The sequence below is a fragment of the Seriola dumerili genome, unplaced genomic scaffold (genome assembly GCF_002260705.1).
Source record: "Seriola dumerili isolate Sdu_G_001 unplaced genomic scaffold, Sdu_1.0 BDQW01000276.1, whole genome shotgun sequence".
Classification (NCBI taxonomy): Eukaryota; Metazoa; Chordata; class Actinopteri; order Carangiformes; family Carangidae; genus Seriola; species Seriola dumerili.
The window spans coordinates 590,174-617,179 of NW_019174531.1; positions in this window are offsets into that span (position 1 = coordinate 590,174).

Consider the following 27,006-nt stretch of genomic DNA (forward strand, 5'->3'; position numbering starts at 1 on the left):
GACTTTATAGACACAGTGAGGCCTGTGTGCTCAGAGTCTACCTCACAGGCCGCTCAGCTGGAGGCCTGAGGGCGGCCATGTTTGTATTTGACGTCTGCTCGAGTCTGTCAGGCCTCAGATGAAAAAGCCATCAATGAATCAGACGACGAGTCGTCCTGTGAAGGTCGGAGGGGAACGAGAGGATGAAGGAAGAAACAGAACACACAAACACACAAAACAGCAGAATATCTCAGGAAACAGATCATTTTCTGCTGTTTTCATCAGCCACCATCTGCACTGTAAGAATCAGACAAACGCTTTTCATCATACAAAAAACAGGCATAAGTCATATGAAATAAAGTCATATGAAAACTTTATTTTACATTTTCAAACCTGTAAAAGTAGTTTTTTTTAAAGTTATTAAACAGCTGCAATTCAAGTCAACATTTCATGCCAGTGGTTCAGTAGCTTTGTAAATTCTCAGTTCCCAAATATTGGTTCTTGTACTTCAGCCGCTGTTTAAAAGGTTTTCATTTTTGGAAGTATTTTCCATGATATTTTAGCCATAAGCCTCCCTGCTCATGCCGTTCACTGTTCAGTTTAACCCATTTTTCCCTTTTTCGGTTTTACAGAATTAGTGTCATGTCCATTTATCACCAGTTCCATCAGTACAAAACCAGTTTCTGTTCAGAGAAAAATGTTTCACATTAAAAGTCTTCCAGCATCTCAAAATGCATTATCACTCCCTTGCTCAGATACCTCAGTCAGTACACTCACATGTAGTACACTGTGTACACTGTAAACTCACAGGTGTAGTGTGTGAATTCCACATCAAACACTGCCGTTGTGCACTCACTGGAAATAACGATCACAACAGTTGACCACGATCATTGCCCAACTGCCGGATGCTTTGGCCACTTAACTTCCTGTGTGCACCTCCTGCGTCAAGCAACATGGAAATCAGGTCGCCATTGGCACTGACGACGTGTGCTCCTTCCTCAGTTGGCGTTTTCGAATATTTGAAAACATTTATGGTCCCTCCTCTTCTGCTACATAGCCAAGATGGCGACCAGTGTCCAGCGTTTTACACTCAATTTTTTGACCGTTTTGAGTGCACCATCCAGGTACTTACAGTGCACAGCATGTTGCCGTACGTGTTAATGTGAATGCACATATGCACCCAAAAAAGCAAGTGTGAGTGTGAAAGTAGGCAAATTGAGACACAGCACATTTCCTTGTAGGCTTTTAATGTGAAAAATCTGTAGAAAATGAGGCGTAACATTGCCAGTGGCTTGACAGTGACCAAAAAAACGGCAAAATAGAAGTAATCTGAGGTTATTAGTCAATGAAATTTCGGTGCTGTGGAAATTATACTGACTTTATTATGAGTAGAGGTAAATTCACCCTTCCTATGTTCACTAGACACCACCCTTTGTGCTGACAATAACTATTTGAGTAAATTTTAATAAAAAAAAAACAACGTGGTTGAAGCTCTGAGGAGCAGACATGCTTGTGCTCAGTAAATCAAATGGTGATCTACTTGTTAGATTTCTTCTGTATAATCAGATTTGTTGGTGCCAGAGGAAAAAGTCTGAGGCTCGTTCTCCTGCGTTTAGCTTACCCTCCACAGAAGAACCGGACTGACGTCACCATCCCTTCAGGCTCAGCTACTTGTGGGGTAAAATTAAAATATATGGACGCTGCCATCTAGAAGCCAGAGTTAAAATTCCAGCCATATAGCGCTGACAGCCAGCGGCCTGTTGCTCTGCCAGCAGCAACACGGAGATCAGTCAAAACAAATGAGAACTTCCACATGTTGCTCGTATAATCTGTTCTCTCCTTTTATGGCTTTTCACAGTTCAAGTGTGTGGACCAGGGAAAAATGACAAAGCGAAGGAAATATCAGGACCATGACTCCTTATGTAGGTGTCCTATACTGTTACCTGTTCACCTGTAAACCTGTTTCTTCATCTTCTTTCATAAGGAACTCAACAAGGGATTTAACAGGTGAGATCAACTGTGAAAAATCAAACAAAAAAAAAAGTTAATCCGCCCTCTGAGTTTTTGTATAAAAACCTTTTTCCCCCTATCCAGACCACATCAGACCAGATCCACATCAAAACTACTATGCTTAGCCTTGTCGTTTCTGGATTAAGAATTCCACATCTCTCCATTTTGTTTTTTGATTGTCATGTAGATCTGCTCTTTCTCACTTCAAAAACAAAAGTAGAAAAGTTATTTTTACCTTTCGAAATATAATCACAGGATGGTATATCACCATTTTTTGCATTTTCAGGAACAAAATAAAAGTAAAAAGTGTTTTGACCACCTTTAACTCAGATGTCTCACACCTTATCAGATAATCAGTGGCTCAGTATTGCAATTTAACTCCCATATTGCATAAAGGTAGATGTCCATGTGTTGTTTGATTATAAAGCAGGTCTAAGTTGTATATTAATAGTGTGAAAGTATCAAAGCGCTCAGTCCACAGAGAAATGCACACAGCCTGTATTCAGAAACTGAGCCTTAAAACCAGCCGTCAGGACTTCTGTAACTTTGTGATGAACAACTATACAGTCACCACTCATGGCCACGTCCCAAGCCCCGCCCACCTAGACCCACCTTGCAACCTTGCAGGATTTGGTTTCTCTGAGTGTTTGTCTTAAATCTGCTATATTTTTATTGGACCACTCAGAAAACAGTCATCCAATCAGAAGAGAGGCTCAGATCTGTTGTTACTAAGTTTTGGTTCTTCAAACCACAAACATATCTTCTTATGGATCAACATTTCAAATAAAACACAGGAGAAGTGTAGTGTATGGGACCTTTAACTGCTAAATCAGAGGCTGACTTCAGCGTCATCTACATTACTGTGTTTTTCTGTATGTACAAATGTTTGTCCTTCATTGCCTTTATTTGACTGCAGATATTCACTGAAATGTGCGTTTCCTTACAGCGTGACACAGAGAGGAACAGTTTGATCCTGGACCTGGATCCTCAGACCTGCTGACAACCTGACATTTCCTCCAACCTGGAAACGAATTCATGAAATCTCATGCTGGCAGCAGCAAAGAGCTCAGACTAAGTCCTGGTGTGGAAACCGGTGGTCTGTGTGAACAGCAGGCAGGAGAGTCTTATCTGCAGAAACAGAGGAAGGACAGGGTGCTCATTGTTCTGGCCGAGGTGGAATATCACTGTCACAGCAGTAAAAAAAAAGAAAAAAAATCAGACTGAATGGAGACGCAGACAAAGACAAAGAAAGACGGGGTGAAAATAGAAGCTTGGTGGAAAAGAAGTCAGTGATGGTCTGGCAGCATGAGCGTGTAAATCGGTGCTAATCTGTTCCTGGGACTTTTAAAGAGGAAATGATGTCTGAGTTTTCCTGCCCTTCAGAACAAAATCACCACAGTTCATCTGCAGGAGACTGAACCCAAACTGCAGGTTTTCAGTCTGTGGTTTGTTCATCAGTGTGCTCACTCAAAACAGGTGTTTTTTTTCAGTGGATTTCATGCTGCAAGGCATAAAACACACAGATTCAGGTAAAACCAGAACTGTGGCGCTGTGAAAAAGCTCTGTCAGTGTTAAACCAGTTAGGGCTTACACATGGTCACATGATGCAGTCAGGAGGAAAACAGCTGCACCTGTGCACCTGAGCTTCAGGAGCAACACACAGCTGCACAGAATTGAAGTAAAGAGCATAGAAGAAGAGGGCAGAGGAATCATGGAAAACATGATTAAAATCTTAAGTAAAAAAATCATTTCACTTTGTTTGGCAGTATTTTACAGAGTCAGTTTGTGCATCGTCATCACTGTTGTTCCTGGGAATTTGATTATTTGAACAACCTGAAGAGAAGACTACAGTCTACAGTTAGACACATGGCCGGATTAACCTGCCTCCATTATTTCAACAGGTTTCCAGAAACCAAGCAGAGCTCCAGAGCTGAAATCATTAGATGATTAATCAGTTAGCCCGTTAAGAGAAATGGTAGCAGCTTCTCAAATGTGAATATTTGCTTGGGCTTCAGGGTATAATAATGGACATTTTTCAGTCGGTCAATCAATCGCTCTATTTGTCCCCAAATGGCACCTAGTTCTGCAGCAGTGACACACAAGATGAAACACAAAGCACTTTAACACATTAAAAATGCAGGATTTCAGGAGACACTCTAATGTACGGAGGCTCTGAAAGGCAAGTTGATTTTTTGTTTTGGTAGGAAGAAAGAAAGAAAAAAGAAAAGAAAAAAAAACCCTCCAAAACAATGTTGTAATGAAAATGTTGTTTGTCGTAGTAACACGTTCATCCAGCAGTTTTCACCCTCCGTTGGTACAAAGCTTGAATCACAGTGACTAAGTAAGTTACAGGTCAGTTACCCGGCAGCCTGGAAACCGAGTGGTTGCCGGGGGCAACGAGCCAAAACAGCCTCACTGAACGCTGGAGAGTTTTTTTAAAGACAGACGTCAGAGCGCCACCGAGCTACAGTCCTCCACCTCCTCCTCCTCTTCTTCTGTGCGTCTCAAGATGTTTACTTCTCATCTGTTTTTTGAATTGATTCAATATTTTTCCATATTTTTCAGCTCTCACAAAAACATCTTAATGCTACAGCTGTTTCATGTCTATATATTGAATGTGTGATAAATATGCATGCAGACAATATGGATGACAGAGAAATATTAGAGGAATATTTTTAAAGGTTATAGTGAAGTTAGAAATTATGTTCAAGAACTAATGTGGGTTAAGATCATTATCATGTAGTACAGATAAACATCTGTTAAGAGGCCTTTACACTGGTACGTTTATGAAAAATACAAATTAAAAAACTTATGTAATGTAAGTTTGAGCCTTAGTACATCCCACCACTGTGTATATCTAGTGCTGAAACAACACTCCTCCATGTTACCTCACCACAGGGAAATCCCTTTCATTCAAAAGGTTTCCTGCTTAGACCAACATCCATTCATTAGGGCGATGCCAGCTGCGTCTCAGACATTCTCAGCTGCATCAACAGCAGCTGACGTTCATCTTCAACGCACGAAGACAAAGAAGCCTCACGGTGGCTGAAGAGACTGGAGCGTCGGTAAAACACACAACGCTGCTCAGGTGTTGACGTGTCAGGATCCCTGCGGTGCACAGGAACCATAAACTTTTATAACTGACTGAGGTCATTTATGTTATGATAGTAACTTTTTCAACTTATTGTATTAATATTACACTTTCCATAACAAACAGGAGCCAAGTTTCCATCCAAACATAGCACAGATTTTATTTCTGTTTGTTTCATGTGTTCATGTGAGGAAGGTTCCAGCCTCCTCAGCATCGCTCCACATACTGCTGATTTGTTTGTCTCTTAACTGAAAGTGATGACTGACTTTAAAGGTCCCATATTTTACATGTTTCCTGTGTTTTATTTGAAGTGTTGATCCAGAAGAAGATATATTTGTGGTTTTAAGAACCAAAAACCATCTCAGTGTAGGTTTACATCTCCTCTCTCAGGCTTCTCTCTGGAGCTCCAGTAACAACAGGTTGGTGAGCCAATCAGAAGAGAGGAGGCTCTGAGCCTCTCTTCTGATTGGCTGACTGTTTTCTGAGTGATCAAATAAAAATATAACAGATTTCACATAAACACTCAGAGAAACCAAATCCTGCAAAGTTGGATGGTGGGTCCAGGTGGGTCTACCTTTATACAATATTGGACCTCTGAAGTCATGTCAGCATTTAGTCACTAGGTCTGTTTCCACTTTGTTTTACACCATTTTTCCACATTAGCCAAGAAGATTTCTTTTGCCATTTTTTGAGATTTTCTCAATTTTTCCAATTTTTTTTTTTTTAAAGCACAACTTGAAAATGAGCCTAGAACAGGTGGATGGAAACCACTTCACTTTAAATATGAACAGCAAAGCTTTGTGAACTTGGTGGGCTCCAAAGTGTTTCCCCCACCACAGTGCTGATGTCACTGATGTCCATAAATCTAGTGGTGTTTTTTAAAGGAATACAATAAATCAGGGTTCAGTGCTTCTTCTACTTGTAGAGTTTTTAGATTGTAGGTTTTTTGGAAATCTGAGAAGCTGGAAGAGGCGTACACATATTTGTTGGGACTGTGATTGACAGGAGGCAGAGCTTGTACTTAGAAAAACAGTATTTGGATATAAAGATGTTCATTCATGATATTTAGAAATAGAAAAGGGAAATAAGAAAACATAAACATTAATGGACTGGAATATGAAAAAAAGTGCCTCAAATATTAAAAATCCTTTTTCTTAAATGTTTCCAGAAACAAATTACTCAAAGTTCACAGTTCAAAATGTCCAGTCCTTCATATTCAAGCTCAAAAAGTCATATTATTTTCTTCAAGACATTAGTTCAACTTTAATCCTTCGTGACTTCATTGTGAACAAGCGGATGTCATTGACTTTAGTCAGACACTGAGCTTCATGATGGAACAAACCTCTTCATTTCATGGCACCGGTTCCTCACTAAATTGGATCCATCCCATTACTGACCCATTCAAAGCTCATTCCTCCCTTTCAACTGCTTTTATTAGTCAGTCTAATCACCAGCGTTGCTCCCTCCATCTCATGCATCATTACCAGAATTGGGAGGACGTTTCCAGACGATGAGCGTACGGCTCTGCCCGTTTCTGTCGCTCAAATGAAAACCACTGCACCGCAGCCACCTCACTTGTACCCACGTCCTTTTATTTTTCCACTGCAGCTCCAACCGCTGTGACCACTTCACTGTTTCCCTGAAAAACCATTTCATCTCATCATGGAGCTGCTCCATCATACGCCATCATTATCTGAAAACCAAACCACATCTGCTTTAAATTCATTATTGGTGAAAATTACCTCAAGTTACTTCAACTCTGATTAAACAGAATGACCCAAATACTCCAAAGTGTTTCACATGCCAGCCTACGCTACTTTTGATTTAATAAAAAAGGACCAAAGTGTACTGGGAGTTCAGACCAAAACAGCACTGTTTTAAAAAATGCAAGGTGCTGCACGTTGTTTCAGATACAGATGACCCAGAATTTGCAATTTAAGGCTCATATCAGTAGTGTGTCGTCAGGACAAGGGAGGTACATTTTATAACAGCGATCTGTTTGCATCTTGTAATTTACTGCCCTCTGGTAGCGGCAGTAAGCTGTTGGTTTATTACTGGTGATGTTTATGGTACCTGTCATTGCACCCTATACAAGAAGGTTAGTTTGTCCTCTCTATGGGAGACATGACATGCATTGGTACCAATTTATTTCCAAAATTAACTTATTGGGAGATTACCGTTTTACATGACATCTCTCTTAATCTGATCAGTTCGTCCGAAACCAAATTCAGCCACATGATTGGCTAACATTCCAGATACCTAAAGTTAATTCTGAATTTGGAAAGATCGCATTTGGATTTCATGCGCCAGGCATGAAAAGCACTTTAAACATGGATAGTTTTACAAGTCATTCACATTTTAGAAACAAGATTTTAAACCTTCCCAAAACAGAATGCAAATGTTTTAACTAATGAGGCTTTTTTTTCTCGCTGGATTAATGGCTGATGTGTTTTAATCTAGGCATTTTATATGTTTTAAATTTTCCTTGTGTGTTATTTTTATTACTTTTTAGTAATGTTTATTGCTAGTTATTTAAATTCTAATGTAAATTCTTTTGGGCTTTCTGTTCATGAGTTGTTTTTATTATGTTTTTTATGTACGTTCAGGTCTATCTTGACAATGAGATTTCCATCTTAATCGGATTCACATGAATACTGTAAATAAAGGTAAAAAAATAAATAAATAAATAAATGAATGAATAAATAAAATTGTCAGTGGAAGCTAGCTTGACTACCAGCTGTTGTATCTATTGTTTCTGTCATTGTGTGTCGTGGGCATGGCCATGTCCCGTTGACAAAGGCTGGAATTCATTCAAGCAATTAATTTGAAACTATTATTTCTACTGTTCTTCTACTGTTGTACTGTTAATTTTTTAGTTAATGTTTTCAAAACATTACCAGTCGTACCTAATATAAAATGAATTACATCCATATGTTGCTAATCCAGTTTTAGCTTGCGTGAACGTATTGTAATCTGTGTACTCTGTGATGAAGTTTTATTAAAAATTAACAAATGTTAAACACAATAAAATAGTCTCAACACGACTGAATGATTAAGAAGCTGAGGTAAACAGATAGAGAGAGGGGAGGGACCTTTCACCTGGGAACCATTAACCTGGCAGCTGTGTTTCCAGGAGTGGGGGAGGGGGGTACGCAATGCAGTCATGTGTCCCCAATAAATGTGTTCCCCCCTCAGCCAGATGTTCAAGTTTGCAATGATGGTTTTAACAGCTGTGAGTGAAATATGCATCACTAACGTAACACAGGGACCTGCAGACTGCTGTGTGTTCAGATCTCAATATAGTTCTCAGTAACTGTCAGTCACACACACAAACACTGCTGTGTGCACATTTGCTCGCCTCTTTATTCTGTCAGTTAAGAGAAGTTGCTAACAACAGTTAGCTAAATGACATTTGTTCGTCAACATGTTGTTTTTCAACTGGTCTTATCAATTAAACATTTAAGTTTATCAAGAAAAAATTCCAAACATTTTCTAGGTTCAGCTTTATATATATATAGCTTTATATATAATTATAAATATATATATATATATATATATAAATATATGTTTATATATAAATAAATAAACAAAACATGGGTTTTTGTCTGACATACAAATTACAATTAATTATTTTGGTGGGAACCTTCTGCACAACAAAGTTGTGCCTTTAACTAGTTTACGTTAGTTATGTTATTTTATTAAGACAAAGAGAGTAGAGTGCTGCTTGCCACACACCTGTTTTTATGTACATTTTGAAGTTGCACATACATTTCTTTTAAAAATATAAAATATAAAAATATAAAATAAATAATATTGCAAAAACACTTGGCTAAAGTGGAAAAGTTTGTATATTGATAAGAGCCAAATGTGGCAAAGTGCAATGGAAACGGAGTGAATTATGTGACTTTATCATCGAGGCTGGAACCTTCCCCACCTTACTTTACGTCTTTTAATAATAGATGCAAAGTGCATACTCTTTTAAGCTTATGTTTTTGAGATGGGTGATTTTCGAATGAAGTCTTGGAGAGGAATTTTAGTTTACATCTATAAAAACTTAACTTTACACAATTTTAACTTGATTTTTATTGTGGCTCCATAAAGTGACAGCACCCTGTTCTTTATCTAAGGAAATAAATTTGTGCTTTTGCTCTCTGGTGTTTCTATTTTTCACTTCTCTGGTTCATATAACCTGTAAATGATTCAATTAATTCTTAAGTGCCTTGCTCAAGGGCTGCAGGGCAGCACCTGTTGATAGAAAGGGAGCGTGTTCACCCCTCCCCACTCTGTTTTCACACCATCACAGACTATTTGACTGAAAGAAGCAGAAGAATTTATCACGTCATAAATCCATGTTTTGAAATTCTCCAGACAGGACGGAGAGCCAGTTGGCCGCAGTCGACATGTTTGAAAACAGGAAGCAGATTCAGATGGAGATGCAGCTGCTGGGTTAAAGCTGTGATTCGGTTCCACTGCGGATACGCCAATACACACACACTCACACACACACACACACCGACACACACACACACACTGTTTCAAGCTCACTATCAGAGAGATTACAGGTTTTTCAATGCAGTCTCCAAGGAGTCACAGAAAAAATCTTTAAAAAAAAAAAACGTATACTGTTGGGTTCTTTGGATTCGTTTTTTCTGACTTAACCTCTACCTATTATTTGAATTAAAGAATCTGAGGAGTTAAATGGAGGAAAATCCCTCTTTGGTTGGACTGAGGTCGTGACATCATGATAAAAAAGCACTGGTAAGCTGTAAAATCTTAAAGGTCCCATATAGTATAAAGGTAGATGTCTATGTCTTGTTTGATTATAAAGCAGGTCCAGGTTCTATATTAATACTGTGAAAGTATCAAAGCTCAGGCCACAGAGAAATGCACACAGCCTGTATTCAGAAACTGAGCCTAAAAATGAGTGGTCAGGAGTACTGTAACTTTGTGATGTCATAACAATGTAGTCACCGCTCTTAGCCATGCCCCAAACCCTGCCCACCAGATCACACTATTCAACCTTGCAGAGCTCCAGACAGAAGCCAGAGAGAGGAGATCAACATTTGGAATAAAAGGAAAAATGTAAAATATGGGATCTTTAAATTTAAAGTATAAACAGACAGTGAGAGGCTACAGTAAGTGGCAGCAGGTTTAATATAACTGTCACTTTTGCACATACCAAATAACTGTTTTTTTTTCTTTCAATGGGGCATTTTCCTTTGCACAAGTTGTTTAAGGTCGTCAAGTGTGTGTTTGTATGTATGTGTGTGTGTGTGTGTGAGACAGATTTTAGCTATTCATCATGGTCTCCTGCAAATAAAGTAAATGTTGGTCTTAAGGCGGTTTCCTTTTCCTTTTCAAGGTTTACACACTTTAGATTCTCTGTTTAAAGTTTGTCTGTCACCTCTGAAAAAGGCCACAGGAGTCTGAACCGATTGACTTACTCTGCTCATTGGAAAAACACGTTTGTGGATTTAAGGTTTTAAACAAACATCAAGAGGAGCTCGGTTTTTGACAATATGAACTATTTTAAATGTCAGATTTTCTGTAGGAGATAAGGGATAAGACACAAACCTGATGCAAAAAACTCACGGTTAAAAAAGGTTAAGTCACAAACTACTTTCATAAAACCATGGAAATGCATGGTTGCATATCAAAACCTCTGCCTTTATTTACACTGACTTCACAATGATTGATACATTCTGGCTGCTGTATCCTGGCGTCTCCTTCTGCCTGTACGGTGAATCCGACGTGTCCAGCCGACTTTAACTGATGGATGACAAATGACTTGACACAATACTTTATGACATGAAGTGTTGTTTCCACCTGTGTTCATGCATTTTTCAATTTCGAATGTTGAAATATCACGAAACATTTCTTCCTCCTATCTGAGGAGTGAATAGGTGTTTGGATAAATGTGAAGTAAAACAGGTGAATAAAGGCTGATGTATATGAATCATGTGACTTAAACATCACCTCATTACAGATAGGTCAGATTTCCACCATGATTTCTGCATGGTTTTCCATCATTTCTGCTTTGACTGGCTCTTTTAATGACCTCACCTTCTTCTGTAGTGCTTTAATGGCAGTCAACTCATATTCAAACTTTTCTTTTGACGATCTTCAGCAAATTTGATTAGAATCTGTGAATTTGGACTGAAGACAGGCTGTTTCCAGTGTGTTGCATCTACAGTAGTTGTAGTTCAGCTTTACCAAATGTGAAAAATGAAGAGACAGTGTTTCCTGCAGCATAATTAACAGTTTAGAGTAAAAACAACATCTCAATTAAGAAATAGAAATGTTGAAAGCGCAGTGATCATAAAGAGGCTACAAGTCAGACAGTGGAAATTGAGAAAACCCCAGAAATAAAGTCACAACGGCAGATTTTCTTTGTTCAAAATAAAACCACTGAATCACTCACTTCTACCAGCTGATGTGGGGGATTCAAACCAGCAACCCTGCGCTCACAGTCTGCTCCTCGAACCTTCAGAGCCATAATCTCTGCACACAGGATGAATACGATTAAGGCTGCGGCGGCGCTGCCAGCTTTCCTGTCTTGAACCAAACAAGTACCTGCACTGTGCTTCAGTTCACTTATTGAAGCAGGAAATTCTCTGCTCCTGGTGGGTGAAGTGTGAGTAATTGAATCAAAAATATTTGAAATGTAAATCCTCTTTCTTACTTTAGATATAAAAGAAGTTGTGTGAGCTGAGAGAGAGGACACGCCTTCAGTTTACTCAGTGCACAGCTTTTCAGGAACTGGAAAAAAAAAAAAAGGGTTGCTTTCCGAACTGACTCTCATGTGTTTGATTTTAAATGCCAAAATAAAAAAGTAAAGAACAGGTCATTTATACTGAGTATCACATGACAGAAATAAGAGCGTTGAAGGTGTGAAAGGGCACATGAGAGGAAAGGTGGAAGAGCAGGGGTTTTTCAGCTCCATGATGAAATCAAACCACATGGATCAAATTGTTCAGAGCAGAGAAGTCAGAGAGGGAAAATGATGCGAAGAGAAACTATGAGCTTTCTGTGTCTGAGTTAATTATGTTTTTGTAATTCATGTAATGGGCACACTGTTCTCTGTTACTGAATCTCAGTCAGGTGGACACAGTCCACCGCGAAGGCTCAACTGAAATGAGACGGTCTGGCCTACCGAGGATTTTCACTTAGCGTCAACAGCTGTAACTGCCCTTATCGTTTCATCGCAAAGTGCGGCTCCTTTCGCCTTGCAACCTTGGCAACATGTAACATTTTTTCACAAAAACCTGCAGCGCTGGACAGCACTGCATGTACAGGTGAGAGGTGACGTGTTGCTTTGTTGCGTCTAATGAAGCTTTAAGGAGACAAACGGCCTCTGAATCCAAAAATGCAGCTCAGAGTTTGAAAGTCAACTGTGCATGACGGTAAAGCGTGAACAGGGACTTGAGGTTTGGCTACAGGCGTTTTCTTTTTAGTGCAAAAGAAAGAAAGAAAAAAAGAAAGAAAGAAAGAAAGAAAGAAAGAAAGAAGTTTTCTGCATCACCTCTCCTCCTTTCTTTCCAGTTTCTCCTTACTGACGACTGCTGTGTCAGGGAGGAAAACAAACCAGATGTGGTGAAGGAAGACACACACCCCTGACCTCTGACCTTTGACCTCAGAGTGTACGAGGACAGATTTGGAAGCAATAGTTTCCCTGCAGGATCCAGGAGAATACCTCACAGAGAAGCAGGATCCAAGTCCCCGACTCTGAGGACTGAGTGTGTAGGCGATTTTATCTCACTAACATAGTTTATCCAGAAGTAGCAGCACTGAGGATGATGAAGATGATGATGATGATGATGATGATGATGATGATGATGTCTTTGGATCCCTCCCGCTCCCCGCTGAACCTGAATGACATCACTGTTTCTCTTTCTCTCTGCGGTGTCCTTCCAGCAGCACTTACCTTCAAATATTTAGTTACCAGATCCCCTGATGATAAAACAAACTCACATCACAGATGTGGCTTCAGAAGCTGTTGATGTGGAGCTGCTCCTGTTGGCTCCTGCAAACACTACTGCTGTTGTGTTTTTAACCAGTTTGCCTTTCTGATGGCAGACTGGGTTTCACATTTGGATCTCAGACTGGAACCGTTTAGGACGTCCAGCCTCAGACTCAGTGCACACTGCTGTGCTGTAGAGGCAGATGATGCTCTTTAAAAGTTCAAATTTTTCTTTATTTCTTTTCTGATATATTTCTTATTTTACATTCGTAGTTGTCGAGGTGATGCTGATAGTTGATAGTGTGTTTAAAAATCCAACAAGCCCTTTAAATAAAAATAAAAAAAAAACGATAAAGTAGTTTATCAGTACCTTCAGATATAGCTGTTAAAAATGATCCACCTCTATGGTGAGAGGAGCTATTTGTAAGTTTTTGCCATTGACACATATCTTATGTTAGTAGTGAGTTCAGCATCAAACTTCATTCCTTTACTAACCAACAGTTGTCTCCAGAGGTGAAAAGCAACAGCAATGTTAGCTCTTGAAGTCTTTTCTACTACTCAAATTAGCATGCTAACCAGCTAGCCCCAGTCTGATTCATTACTTTCTGTTAGCAACTCACTGTAGCCTCAAGTCTGCCCTGCAGATGTATTGTAACCTCTTGTATTATAAGGACAACAATGGCCGAACCGCTTAGCAAGACTGGTAAGTAAACAGCTGTTAATGCTAACATTAGCTATGTAGCAATAGCAAAACTGCTTTAACCAAGTTCTGTGAGAGTCTGAACAGAAACATGAAACAATTTAATAATGCTGGACTCACTATGAGTGCAGATTTTGAAGTTAGCATGCTAACCAACTAGCTTCCAATCTGCACCAAAGATGTAGGTACTGCTCTAGTCAAGCCATCACCGCCTCCTAACAAGAAACAACGTTCTGCGGTACAGAAAACTAAATGACTGAAGCAAAATTCAAACACAAAAAACTCTAATTTGTGTGCATTTATTTTGTGCAGAAATTGTAGGAACTTGTCATACTTGTTGAAAATAAAGTTTGCATTAACCCGATTTTAGTGAGTGGAAGGTGAGGTGACTGACGTGACTTTTGTGACTTGTGACTGTTTTGTTTTTAAAACTTTCTGTTGTTCCTGGTTTTTCACCTTGAGCTTGGAACAAACCTGGAGCTGTGACCTGAGCCTGTGGTGATGCAGCCATTTTTTACAGAACTTACACTTATAGTGCTACGTAACTCAATGCTGCCTGGATTATGTTTCTAATCAACATAATGCCATGTTAAATAATCTAACTGCCAAGTTTCAATCTGCTCATACACACAATATCTGCTAAATGTTCACCAACAGCTTCTCTATAATCCTCCTCATAGAGCCTGAGGCATCATTAAGCTTTTTATGGTTCTGTTTAGACACTCAAAGCTTTTGGTTGAGGTTTCTGTAACGTCATTAAACAAACATTAAATGCATTTAATTTCTATGACTCAGTTTAGGCTTCTTTTTTTTTTCATTACAAAATTACGTCTTCGTTGTGGAAACATCAGGGGTTAAACTGTGAATATCTCACATGGAAACACTTTTACAAAAAACATTTCCAGCATTTACCTGCTGGAGGAAACAAGATGTCCAAAAATATTCTGCTAAAATAATTTACACTCATCCAGGGACCATTAAAAAAATTCTGTTAATCCCTCTGCTCTCTTTCTGTTTCTGTTTGAGATTGCACTGCTGTCTTTTCCTTTTTTTTTCCTTTTTTTCCTTTTTTTTTTTTGCAACAGCTCTGCTGATATTTGTGTAACATCTCCCACTCCTCTGATTCCCACTCTTTGCAACTCTGTGCATACTTCACATTTTCCAGCTCCATTTGTGATTGAATATTTGAATATTTCACAGAGGAAAATCCTCTTCCTCCTCTCCACCCTTACAATGGCTGCTTTCAGCCTCCTGGGAACAGCAAACAACTCCTTTTCTGGGCGGATGATCTACTTCAAGATCTGAATTGTGATGACTCATTTCTCCCCATTAACCCATCTGTGTATGTGGTTTGATAGACCAAAGAAGGTACTTAACTTTCTGTATGAAACAGCAAGAAACTGTGTTTTTGTATGAACTGTTATGTGGGGAAAACACTTCCCTAAAGTTAAAGGTAAATTTGATTGAATTTGGTCCCCCTCAATGAGCTACAACATGCAAATAAATGACAAATTGACAACTGCTGTCTGAGTCCTGCAGACTTACGTTTGATCAGATACAAATACCAGTACAAGTACAATCTCCTGGCTGCATGCCTTCTGCAAAATGTGCCAAAAATGCTAAAAATCAAATGGGGGCTGAAGACGTCTTCACGCCGCTGATTCCCAACAACAGTCTGTGTTTTCGGTGACATATGAGTAACTTCACAAGCATCTCGGCATCGGCCCACAGGAAGTCTTTTCCCAGAGCGTTACTCAGCCAAAACAAAGGCTGCCCCCGTCACCAGAGTCCGTCCAGCTTCACAGCCAGACGTCATATCACTGAGAAATATTTAACCTTTGACAACGCTGATGAAACACTTCCCAGACAGATGGACAGATGTAGACAGATGCTGATTAAGAATGTGCTGACACAGACAGAAAATTACCAGTTTTGTTCAAAGATTTATTTGTCACATATTTTCTACATGAGCAGTGCAATGCAGAGATGGTACAGTGGAAAGGCTCGTGTGCTATAATAATAATTACAATAAGAGTAAAAAATAAACAATAGGATAAAATTTCACACTGGTCATGCTTTAGTAATTTTGTGCAAGAACTTTTTGAATAGTTTCTTAAATAATTACTGCACTGAATTTAGACTGCATCAATCTGCTGTCAATCAGCTTCAGCAACCAATAATTGATGTAAAATAGTCTCAAATAATCAATGCAGTCATTTTCAGTCTTTTTTTTCACATTTAATGCACGTGAATGGAATGCAAAGTGCTTTACAGCATTTATTTTGAGGGAAGTGAAATTCTGGTATTATTTCATTCATATGTTAGCACCAATTTAATTTATATATTAGCAGGTATCAGTGTCTGCAACCACCATACCTGGCTTTGTTAGCTTACCCGGTTAACTAGCTAATTAGCCAGCAAGTTAATTAGCCTTGGATTAGTATTCGATCAAGAAGCTCAGTCGCCAGAGATGCTAACGTGATGCTAAGCAATGCTGAGATGCTGATGCAGAGATGCTAACTGCTAGCTCAGCTAACTCCAATGGTCACATTTCCGAGCAGTTTTCCAAAATGTTTATTTAATATTTTTACTAAACGATTATTGAATTGACTTGTGATTAATAAAACTTGAATGAAATTGGAAAGGGAAATAATCCATCCTGAATAAATCTCTTAAATCTCATACCTCTGAATCAAAGTTAAACTAATGGTTTACAGGCTGATTACAAACACCTGTAAGCAGAAGCAGCAGCGGATGTCAGCATCACATTTTCACCCCACAGCTGACTGTCGTGGGATTTCACCTCTTCCTCTCAGATTGTGATAAAATTTTACAGTCGCAGCTTTGTATGTTAAAGAAATCCTTTGTGTTTATGAGTGCAGGGAGCCTGGGTAATATTTTTCTCAGACTACTGTGCCTCAGTGTTAACAGCACTATAGTGTCATATTGTATGATGCTTTTACTTCACTAAAGTTTAGACAAAACATCCTTGAGAAATAAGGCTCATTGTTTTCAGTTTTTAATGAGACTTTAATTTAATTTTGCACCAATAAAAACATAAAGTTAACACGAATCATTGTCTGACTCCTGAGATGAGGGTAAGTGTGTAAACGTTATTGCAAATTACTAAAATTCTGACCTTTTCATTCTGCTACAAATTCCAAATCCACAAATAAAACTACAAAGGGTTTTTAATTCTTCTCCTCTGTCTTTGTTTTTTCTCTTCTTTTCTCTTTGTTCTTTCTCTTACAGAGGTCATGTTTTCCACCTCTGACTGCTCCAGATTTCTGTCCTTCAGCCTTTTATGAGTCGAGGAGTTAGGAGCCCCATATGGTGAAGGTATGATGGAGGGGCGGAAGAAAAGAAGTAAAAGAAGACTAAAGAAAGAGAGAGTTATGAAGTGTATGCCAGAGACAGAAAGAGAGAGAGAGAGAGAGAGAGAGAGAGAGAGAAAAGACAAAGACAAAGGTAGGCAGACATTTTTGTCTTGTAAAATCTGCCCCCACATCCCTCTCTTTACCTCCATCTCTCTCAGAGGAGTGATAGCTGTGTTGTTTCTTGATGTTCTTCCAGTCTCAGTCGGCTCCTCTCTGTGATGGACAAACCAGAGTAACAACGCCGCTCGGTAGCTAACACACGCGGTAATAACCAAAACAACCAAAACGGCATGAAACCATGATAGTAAATCATCCTCTGTTATTTGTGTGGTACACGTGCGTGTATGTATCAAAGCCCAATGGTGGATTTTTTGTTTGTTTGTTTTCATTGTATTATGATAGACTTGTTGTTAGGATCTTGAATGGCATGAACATTACAACTAGGAGTGACAGAAAATACTGTTTATTTATATAGAGAATGAAAGGGGACCAAGAATTGATCCTTCTGGGACACCTGTACTAACTCCTGCCTGAGTTCTGTCAGAGAGATTTATGAAAACCATTTACCGGACTCATTAGTCATATGGTCCTACCAAGGACAGTTTTTCTAGTAAAATATTGTGATCAGCAGAATCAAATGCTTCATATATCATTCAGCTGCTGTTGTGCTGTAGCATCATCTAAATCCTGACTGCTGAGGCTGTAATATAGTTGTTGTCTCTGAGCAGGACAGTTTTTCAAGTTACTGATGTCACTACCTTTATGAAAGATGTGCTGTCCGACCACCAGTGACCAGCGAGCTTTCCATCCAAATGTTGCACAATCTTTAACAGAATTTCAAAACCGAAATCAGCGAAAGAAAATGAAAGTTAATGGGTCTTTCCATCCTTGATCATTATGTGAATATTAGGAGTTGGTTTGTTGAGATAAACAGCTGGTGGAGCTGATTCTCCAGTCACTGCCATTAAGAGCTCAAACGATGGAAAACAATTTTTTTTTCCACTTGAGGTGGATGAAGATCCTCCCCTTCCCCACTTCTGATTGGCTAGTACTTGGTTAGGTTTAGGCATGAGGAGTGATGATTGGAAAGGGTTAGGGGAAGCTTCCAGTCTCCTCAACAGATCTGATGTTTTCATCTCTTCACTGGACGTTTCAGTCACATGCTTCATCTGCGATTGATGATGATTCATTCAAGTCTATTTCCATTGCACTTTGTCGTATTTTGCTTTTACTGATAAACTAAACTTTCCACCTCAGACAAGCATAAAAAAACATTTGCAATATTTTGAGATTATTTCAAGATTTGTTCGCATGTGTTTCCACTAAGGTCATTATTGTTGTTCTAAACTGTCACACTTGACAGTGGAGTGAAAAGCTGGCTGCTATGCAGACAGAGGAAGATGCAATAATAATTTAAATATGGTGATAAGGTCATACATTTTCTTACAGTTTCTCCTGGATGGCATTCATGATGTTGGTTTTACTCACCAAAGTGATATAAATGATTGTGTAAAAAACAAAAAAATAGAGCTGAGAGAGAAACCCACCCACCACACCAATGACCAGTCACTGAGTGATGAATTGTGGGTTCCTGAAAGTTAAAGAAGTGGTCAGACGCAGATGCCCCCTCTAATACCCCCCGACTCAGAAAGCTATGTGCAAAGGAGGTTTACAAAGCTACCAACCATTGGACAAGCAGTTCTGACAGAGTATACTGGCACCTTTATGCCCAGATCTTAATACAAGGCTTCCCTGCATGACTGGGCTTATAGACTGGATAGTATGGGAGGTGAGGTTTTAATCAAATTACCACAGACATGTTGACTCCTAAAGCTTGGGAGGTTTGGGAGGGGTCTCAGGCCTCTGAGGCAGTTTACTTTTTAGTCATCAAACCTTGTCTGAAAGTTTCCTTTGCATTTGAGGTGGGCTACAAAAGAAACTTTCAGATGGTTTTACTCTTTATAGGAAAGGTGGAGGTTTTCCAGAGAATAACTCAACTGACCTTTAAAGTTTGAATGTTTTAAAGGTCTCATATTTCACACTTTTCCTGTGTTTTATTTTAAGTGTTGATCCATAAGAAGATATATTTGTGGTTTGAAGAACCAAAAACCATCTCAGTGTAGTTTTAGTTTTTATCTACTCTCTCAGGCTTCTCTCTGGAGCTCCAGTAACAAGATTGGCTGACTGTTTTCTGAGTGATGCAAGAAAAAATATAGCAGATTTCAGGTAAACACTCAGAGAAACCAAATCCTGCAAGGTTGGGTGGTGGATCCAGGTCTGCTTTGTTGTGACATCACAAAGTTACAGAAGTCCTGACGGCTGGTTTTCAGGCTCAGTTTCTGAATACAGGCTGTGTGCATTTCTCTGTGGACTGAGCCCTTTGATACTTTCACAATATTAATATAGAACCTAGACCTGCTTTGTAATCAAAGATGACATGGAAATATACCCTTATATTATATGGGACCTTCAATCTGAGGATGTTATAAAATCATTTATACCATCATGGGACCCTGAACCTGTTAACTGGAGACTAAGATAAAACCATGCACTGTGATAAAATAATGACTTTGTCTGTATCATTTAATTTCAAAGTCAGTTTCACACGTTAAAGTTTACTGGTAATGTAACATGCAGCATTGTTGTTATGTTTACTGACAGTTTAATACATAATACTGCTCTCTTTTGAACAAATTCTACATCAATGCCCAGCACCAGTAGCAACTGGTTAATCTGTCAACTGCGAGCATGAATGTGAAAGAGCTCTGTGTCTCCACATCTGCCCAGTCTGGCAGGCTGCTGATTGGTGGAGAGCTGTCCTCGGCTGCTCTGCATGGGTTTCCTATGGCTCCATCTCTACTGTGTGTGTGTGTGTGTGTGTGTGTGTGTGTGTGTGTGTGCGTTGTACCTACACATCTGCCTGTAGGACCAAGGTAGGGATATCGTCCACATCGACCGTCCACTCGCTCGCTGCTGCAGCTCATTGTGTTTCAGTGGAAACTGTGAGTCAGAGGAAACACAGAGTCAGTGGTCAGACCAGCTCTCTGTGTGGCCAACATGTGCCCATCTCATACTAGAGTATATGTTGGCCCGTGCACCACAGCCACGCACTGGAGAGTATGCATTTTATGGTATGTTCATCTGCACATGTAGCAAAGGAGTATGGATTTGGACAACCTGAAGTATCGGAGCTTTGAGCTTGTGCCAAATGAATATTTTACCCAACAATATAAAAAGCAGGATGGACCCCCAATAATGCACGATTTAAAATACAAAATGTCAACTGGCTTTGAATGAATGAATATAACTTACACCAGAAACAAGACTAGGAAACTGTATATAAATATATTTTGTATTAATATATATGTATTTCTTTATATTGACCCAGTGTGAACTTACAAGTTGGCCTACAAATTCAGTTTGACAACATAACTCAAGTTCTCAACATTTTTTAGGTCAGTGTGTGGGTCATACGTAACCGGTGCACAGTTCCACTGTTGTATGTAAAGTTGTGTACACCTGCTTCAAATTGATGTTGTATCTTGTACTTTTTTTCTGCACCACAACACAACTGGCTGGAGAACGCAACACAAACCAATCATGTCACAAGAAAATCACTCAGCTTTGGTTTGAGAATCTCTGCACATGAGAAAATCCATCTCGTAACCTATGTGACATCTGAAGCCCAGCCACAGCCTCCACCTGGTGTGTGTGTGTGTGTGTGTGTGTGCACACGCGCGTGCGTATGTATGTGTGTGTGTGTGTGTGTGTGTGTGTTTCTTTTGTGTTGATTTCAGTGGACGTGGTGGCTGTGTTTATTTTGGAAAGATGTTAAAGGTGTTACGGTGCATGTCCCATAAAGCTGACACAGGACTCCTCTCTGTCGCTGTCAAACTGCTGGTTTTAATGGTGAGACGCCAGTGAACCGTTACACGGGGATGAATTCCTTCCAGTAGCTTCTCACCGTCACCAGCTGGAAGAGGCTGAGGTCAGTTCCTGCACAAAAAGTTGATTTTCACATTGGAGATTGTAAACTGTGTTACGATGCATGACAAACTTCAGATGCTATTGGAGTTTTAGTTGTAGTAGTTTTTCTTGGAGGCAAAGTTGCTCTTGAAGCATCCTGGCTCAAACCTAGTTTGTGAGCTTTGGGCGGAGGTCATGGGAACGCGGTCCGAGATCCTCAACCTCAGATCTCTCCTCACTAACAATCCAACATCTTCAAGCTTTTATCCTAACCGACAGTGGCCAAGAAAATCATATTACTCATCTGGAAAGACACAACAAAAATGATCAATAAATCACACAAACTGAGGAAACGACAATCTGATCCTGCTCCATATAAAACCTGGTCTCCTCTCTACGCTCACTCAGATCTACCAAATAAACCCACAATATGCTGACTCATGATGGGTTATTTATTTATTTATCTATTTATTTGTGTGTGTGTGTGTGTGTGTGTGTGTGTGTGTGTGTGTGTGTGTGTGTGTGTGTGTGTGTGTGTGCATGTTCACTGCTCACGGATGGGTTAAATGCAGAGGTTAAATTTCTGTGTGTGTAAACATACTTGACTAATAAAGAGGATTTTTCTCTATTCTGCCCTTTAGCAGGGGAAAGAAAATTAACCAGATGTGCCTTTGCTAAACCAGTGGTTCCCAACCTGTGGGCCAGGAATTGCAAGTGGACTGAAAAATCATTTTAAAAGCCGCATAATTTTGGCGAAAAGATGTAATTCATAAATGAAAATAGAAATAACAATAATGTTTTTAAGTGGTTTTAATTTAATGATAGGAAGTTGTTGCCGTCGGACCACATCATATACTTGTTTGCTATCTCAGTCTGATAATCTAAAGGATTACATCCATGGCAAAAACTGGAGAATCAAAATGGATAGCTGGTTAGCAACAGGAAGAGTTAAAAGGGAAGTGAGTCAATAGGCGGATGGTGAATTGCCAAGTGATCTCGTGGGGTCAGATGTTGGCCTCCCAACATTTTTGAGATTTCCAAGTGGACCATAAGTTGGAAAAGGTTGGGAAGCCAGTTGACCTCCACCATGTAAAACTTCTGTCTTATAAAACCCAAACCTGTTGTTGGCAAACAATCCTGATAGAGCATGAATCAGTTTGTTTTCCAGTCTGGAATGAGCTTATTGTTGCTTATCGTTGCTCCCTGGACGATCCTGGGGATAAAAAAAAAAAAAAACACCCACTACAACTGCAGTTCAATCAATCCATGGAGTACCAGAGGATGTTTCCTGGCCTCCGACCTCAGGGGTTGATGGACGAGCCCATTATCTCATGGCCCAACCGAATGAGGAGAGGATGAGAAGATGATGCCACATTCAAGATCTTGGTTGGACAACCTGCACCAAGGGATTTATGCTTCATGTGAAGTGTTTCCAAACAGTTTTCTTTGGTTTTAGAAGAAAGAAGACTTGAAATGAAGACTAACTGGTTGGTTTGGAAAATATACTTTGGATTACTTTCCCAGCACTGCTCGCAGCTGCTGCTTCCCAAAGCTTTTCTATGGGATCTGCAAAGGGGCTACAGGCTCGGTATCCTGGTTCCATTTGACAAGAAACGCATTTCCCTTCTATGAATCTTGGGAAATCCTTTATCTATGACTGTGTGTTGAAATGAGCCAAAACTGGAACATAATTTATATCAAACTCAAAGTCACGTATCTGGACTGTATCTATCAAAACCAGCATGCGTACAGGATCTTTTTGAGGAGCTCGGAAACGTTCTGTGTGGGTTCAGGTTGATTTACAAACACCGTCTTGTGTCTTTTAAACTCACAGAGGGGGGCCCCCGCCGGTGTCAGTCAACAGAGTAACACACCATTAGGTAATAGAGGCTTTGGCAGGTAGGACAGATGAGTTATGTGCATTTCTGTGCGTTCATTTTCCCTTTGCGTGTCTTTTTGTGCGTTACGTTGAACGGAGGAGAGAGCAGGCGTGCAGCCAGACGGACAGACAGGTCCTGACGGGCCTGTTGTACACGAGCTGCACACACTAATGAAAATCTGATCCATCCTGATGTAATGCTGCAGTCACTTTGTATTGGAGTTGGATGGAGAACAGGGGGGCGAGCTGGATCCCCTCGTCTCTAATAGATTCTCAGGCTGGACAGTCGTATTTCCCAGCAGCTGCAGTGTGGAGAACAACAAAGACTCACATATATATATATATATATATATATATATATATAAGAGAGAGATGTGTGTATGCATGAGTAATGTGTGAGGATGTAGTGTGTGCTTGCATATGTGCATTTACAAGTTTTTTTTTAAATGGTAACAGTATTCGATAAAGTGTAGATTTTCAAAATAAAATGCGTTTGTTATACAGGAAATAAAACTTTGATCAAGACGTGAGAAACATTTTTCTCACTGAAACACAAACATGTTCATTATCTTATCCTAAATATCTCTCACTCTTTCCTCAAACTTGTCGTAAATCGCTTGTTTCAGGCCGATGAGTCCCACCCATTCAGGAGGACGTGCACGTTCATGCGAGTTCCTCATTTACATAATAATGATTTACAATATAATAATGGTCATATAAGGCTGAATGTTCTGCTCTGTTTGCCAGGGAGTAAAAAGAGTTTCACACTGCAGAGCCTCCAGTCCCGATGTCACAGACACAAAAACCTCAGAAATTTAGCAGCTTCAGTCTTATTAAACAATTAGAAAATGTCAGTAGTTGGTATCAGAGCAAATCTGTGACAGAAATAAAGAGGGAAAATAATTTACATATATATACCAGAGATAAAAGTTACAGGAAGTTACAGGAAAACTGAGAGAAACATATGACAATATCGAGCAACCATTTCTCTGTTAGACATCCATCATTTTTAAAACATCTCATTCCACCATCTTATTTATGGGTGCAAAAAAAGGCATTATAAAATAACTACTGTACCAAACTGTACCTCATTGTTTTGACCAAGATAACAAATGATCATTTATAATCTTTGTGATGATTTATTTATCCAATACAACAGCAGATACATTCATGTTTCAGCTTTATAGAAAGGACAACACCGCAAATCTTTACAAGAAAAGTGAAGGCAGAGAATTTTAATCTGAAAAAAAAAAGGTTTAAATGGAACGCAGCAGGAGGATCAATCCATTCAAGTTCAACTTTAGTTAACTTTAACCTGCAAAATTTGCACTGTTGACGAATGGTAAACTGTTCAGCATGGCTTATTATCTGTGTGTCCCCATGCACTTTTATTCAACTCTCCTCAGTACAGAATATCATAGTTTTTAGACAGTTTGGAGACACCGGTCAAAAGTTACGCATACATCTTATTAATAAACGGTGTCATTATAACAAGATATGTCATGAATAATTCTAAGTCAGATTGATCATCGCAGGAGGTCACAGGTCATGGCCCAGTCACCTCCTCACCACCTCAAATTCATTCAGCTCCTCTCACACAGAGGAATCTGTAGGTGCATTGTCAGAATGAAAGTCACGTCTGCACACGCTGCAGACTTGCGCTGTGCTGCTCAGATGTGGTATTGTGGTTGAGGTGAGAAGAGGCTGTAAGTCACTTAACCGCCGGCGGTTAGCATGACGGAGTCAGAGTCACAGAGCGAGGACTGTGCAAGCGCACAGGAAGTCAAGAACCGATACCTCACACAGTCAACCACCAGCCACAGAGCAGCTTTTCACTTTCACATGAACGCTGGTGAGAGGTAAAAACCACTGATTACTTTAACTGAGGGCTCTTTCTACTGTCCGTGGCGACTCTCACTCAGCACAGACAGGCCACCTACTAATACTCAACTTCAAACTTCAGCTCAGTTTAAACTCATCCCTGATTCACAGTGGTCTGAAGTTCTTCATGCATGGTGCATGAAAAGCTTCAGGCGACCCTTAAAACAGCCAAAGAATTTGACACAGTCAAGTATTCATGCCTGGTAATGAGGCATTTTTGGAGACATGTTTAAAATTTTGTTCCATATTCCGATGTTTCCAACGTGATACTTAAAATTGCTGAACTAAAAGTGCGGATGTACTGGTGAGGTCTGTTGTTATTTGTGATTATTTGTTCAAATTTAATACATATATTGATCAAGCACCTCTTTCAATGTTATTTCACTTTGTTCAAATTATATTCCTGTATTAGCCATTAATAGTGTTTGCTTGGAAGAAAAATTACTTGCAAGTCATAAACATGGGAATGTTTCCAAAACCACGGCTCATTTTCTATAGCAAATGGTTTTGGCAGGAAAGTTTGAGCAGAGTAATAGTGAGCCGTATCAGGTTATGATGACTGAGCTGCTACTAATCACCTGATAGCCAAACAGATGATGAATGCCTGAACTAATGCTCGGCTTGCACATGTGGCCTCAGTGATGGAGCTCAGCACATCATCAGTTAAGCTCGAAAAGCGTCTTGACTTCCTCAGAGAGTAAAGGGCCATTCAAAGACTGACAGACTAAATGAATTTCTCCATAAAAGAAGAAGGAGCTTGTTCCATCCATAGAAACCACTGTTTCAATTTGGCCCAAAACATTTAACTGATCACCTGTCTGGCCCACCAACACTTTTCTGTTTCCAAACCTTCTGACGCTGCAAAATATCAACCTTGAGAGCAAACAGGGAGCAGTGCTGCTGTGATTTTTCACTCAGTGCCTACCGGGCTTTAATGAAAAGTTATTGAAGAAGGAAAAAGAAGCAGAGGAGAGATTGTTCCTGCAGAGCAGCTGGTCGCTGGTTAGATCTTCAGTGAATGATCAAGGCAGCAGATCCCACAGAGACTTTACAAGCCTCTACTTTCCTCCTCTAATGACTTTTTTCCTCTTCTTTTCTTTTGGTTCCTGTCAGCTCTCCAAGTCATTCATCTCTAAAAATCATCTTCTTTCTTCTTCGCTCCTCTAATGACTTGGCCGTTGTAACGAACTCTCCTCTCCTATAATGACCTATTTCCTCTATCGCCATAGTGACTTCGCCTTTTTTCTCCCATTCAAATGACTCTTTTTCCACTTTCCTTAAGCCTGCACTTCCAGATTGATGAATGATGTTTGTTTAAGGTGTAAACTCTACGGTCTCTGTTACAGTTGGATTAAAAATCTAAATTGAATGCAGTAAATGCTCAAGTGTTTTCAGTCTGGCACTGACTGAGCATTAATTGTTTTTTCTTTCAGGGCAGAAAAAGATTAGATTTACTGGTCCCTGGTGGCCACTGATCAATTAAGTCAACAGAGCAGCTTGCTTTAGTCACAAGAGAGCTCCTTAAGCAAACCAACAAAAACTCTGATGTTGACACAATGTGCCCATGAAAAAGACTTCACACAATGAGGGATCCCAGTGTGCTAAGACTAAAGCTGTGTCCCAAATCAGGGGCCGCAACCTTCCGAGGACGCAATCCACGAGAGTGTGGCCCTTCGTGGACAATGAGACAATCTGGTCTACTGAGGATTTTCGCTTTGTATCACCAGGCCTGGTAACCTTGACAACACGTTGCTTTTTTTCACAAAAACTTGAGGTTTTAAGACCCTTAGTTTTAACAGTTGTACCGTTACCTGTCTAACTGAGCTGAATCCCCATACTTACATTTAAAAGTGTAATCCTCAGGCTCCCTGTCGGTGTTGTTTGCCGTCTTATTATTTTCATTTCATTATTTTACTGGCAAGCAGTGAATCTTGGTAATGATAATAATGATAATGATAAATCACTTTCCTAACCCTACTCCATATTTACACCTTCTGCACCGTAAGGAAAAAGTTGAGAAAACTCAAAATTCCAAGGCGAAAAACTTAGGTAAAATTTTTACTTTGATTATTTGACTTTGTTGCTTATGTTTGGGTTTTAAGTTTATCCAACTCAGAAATTTTGCTTCCATTCAATTTTTTTTTAATTTCTATCATCTATTGT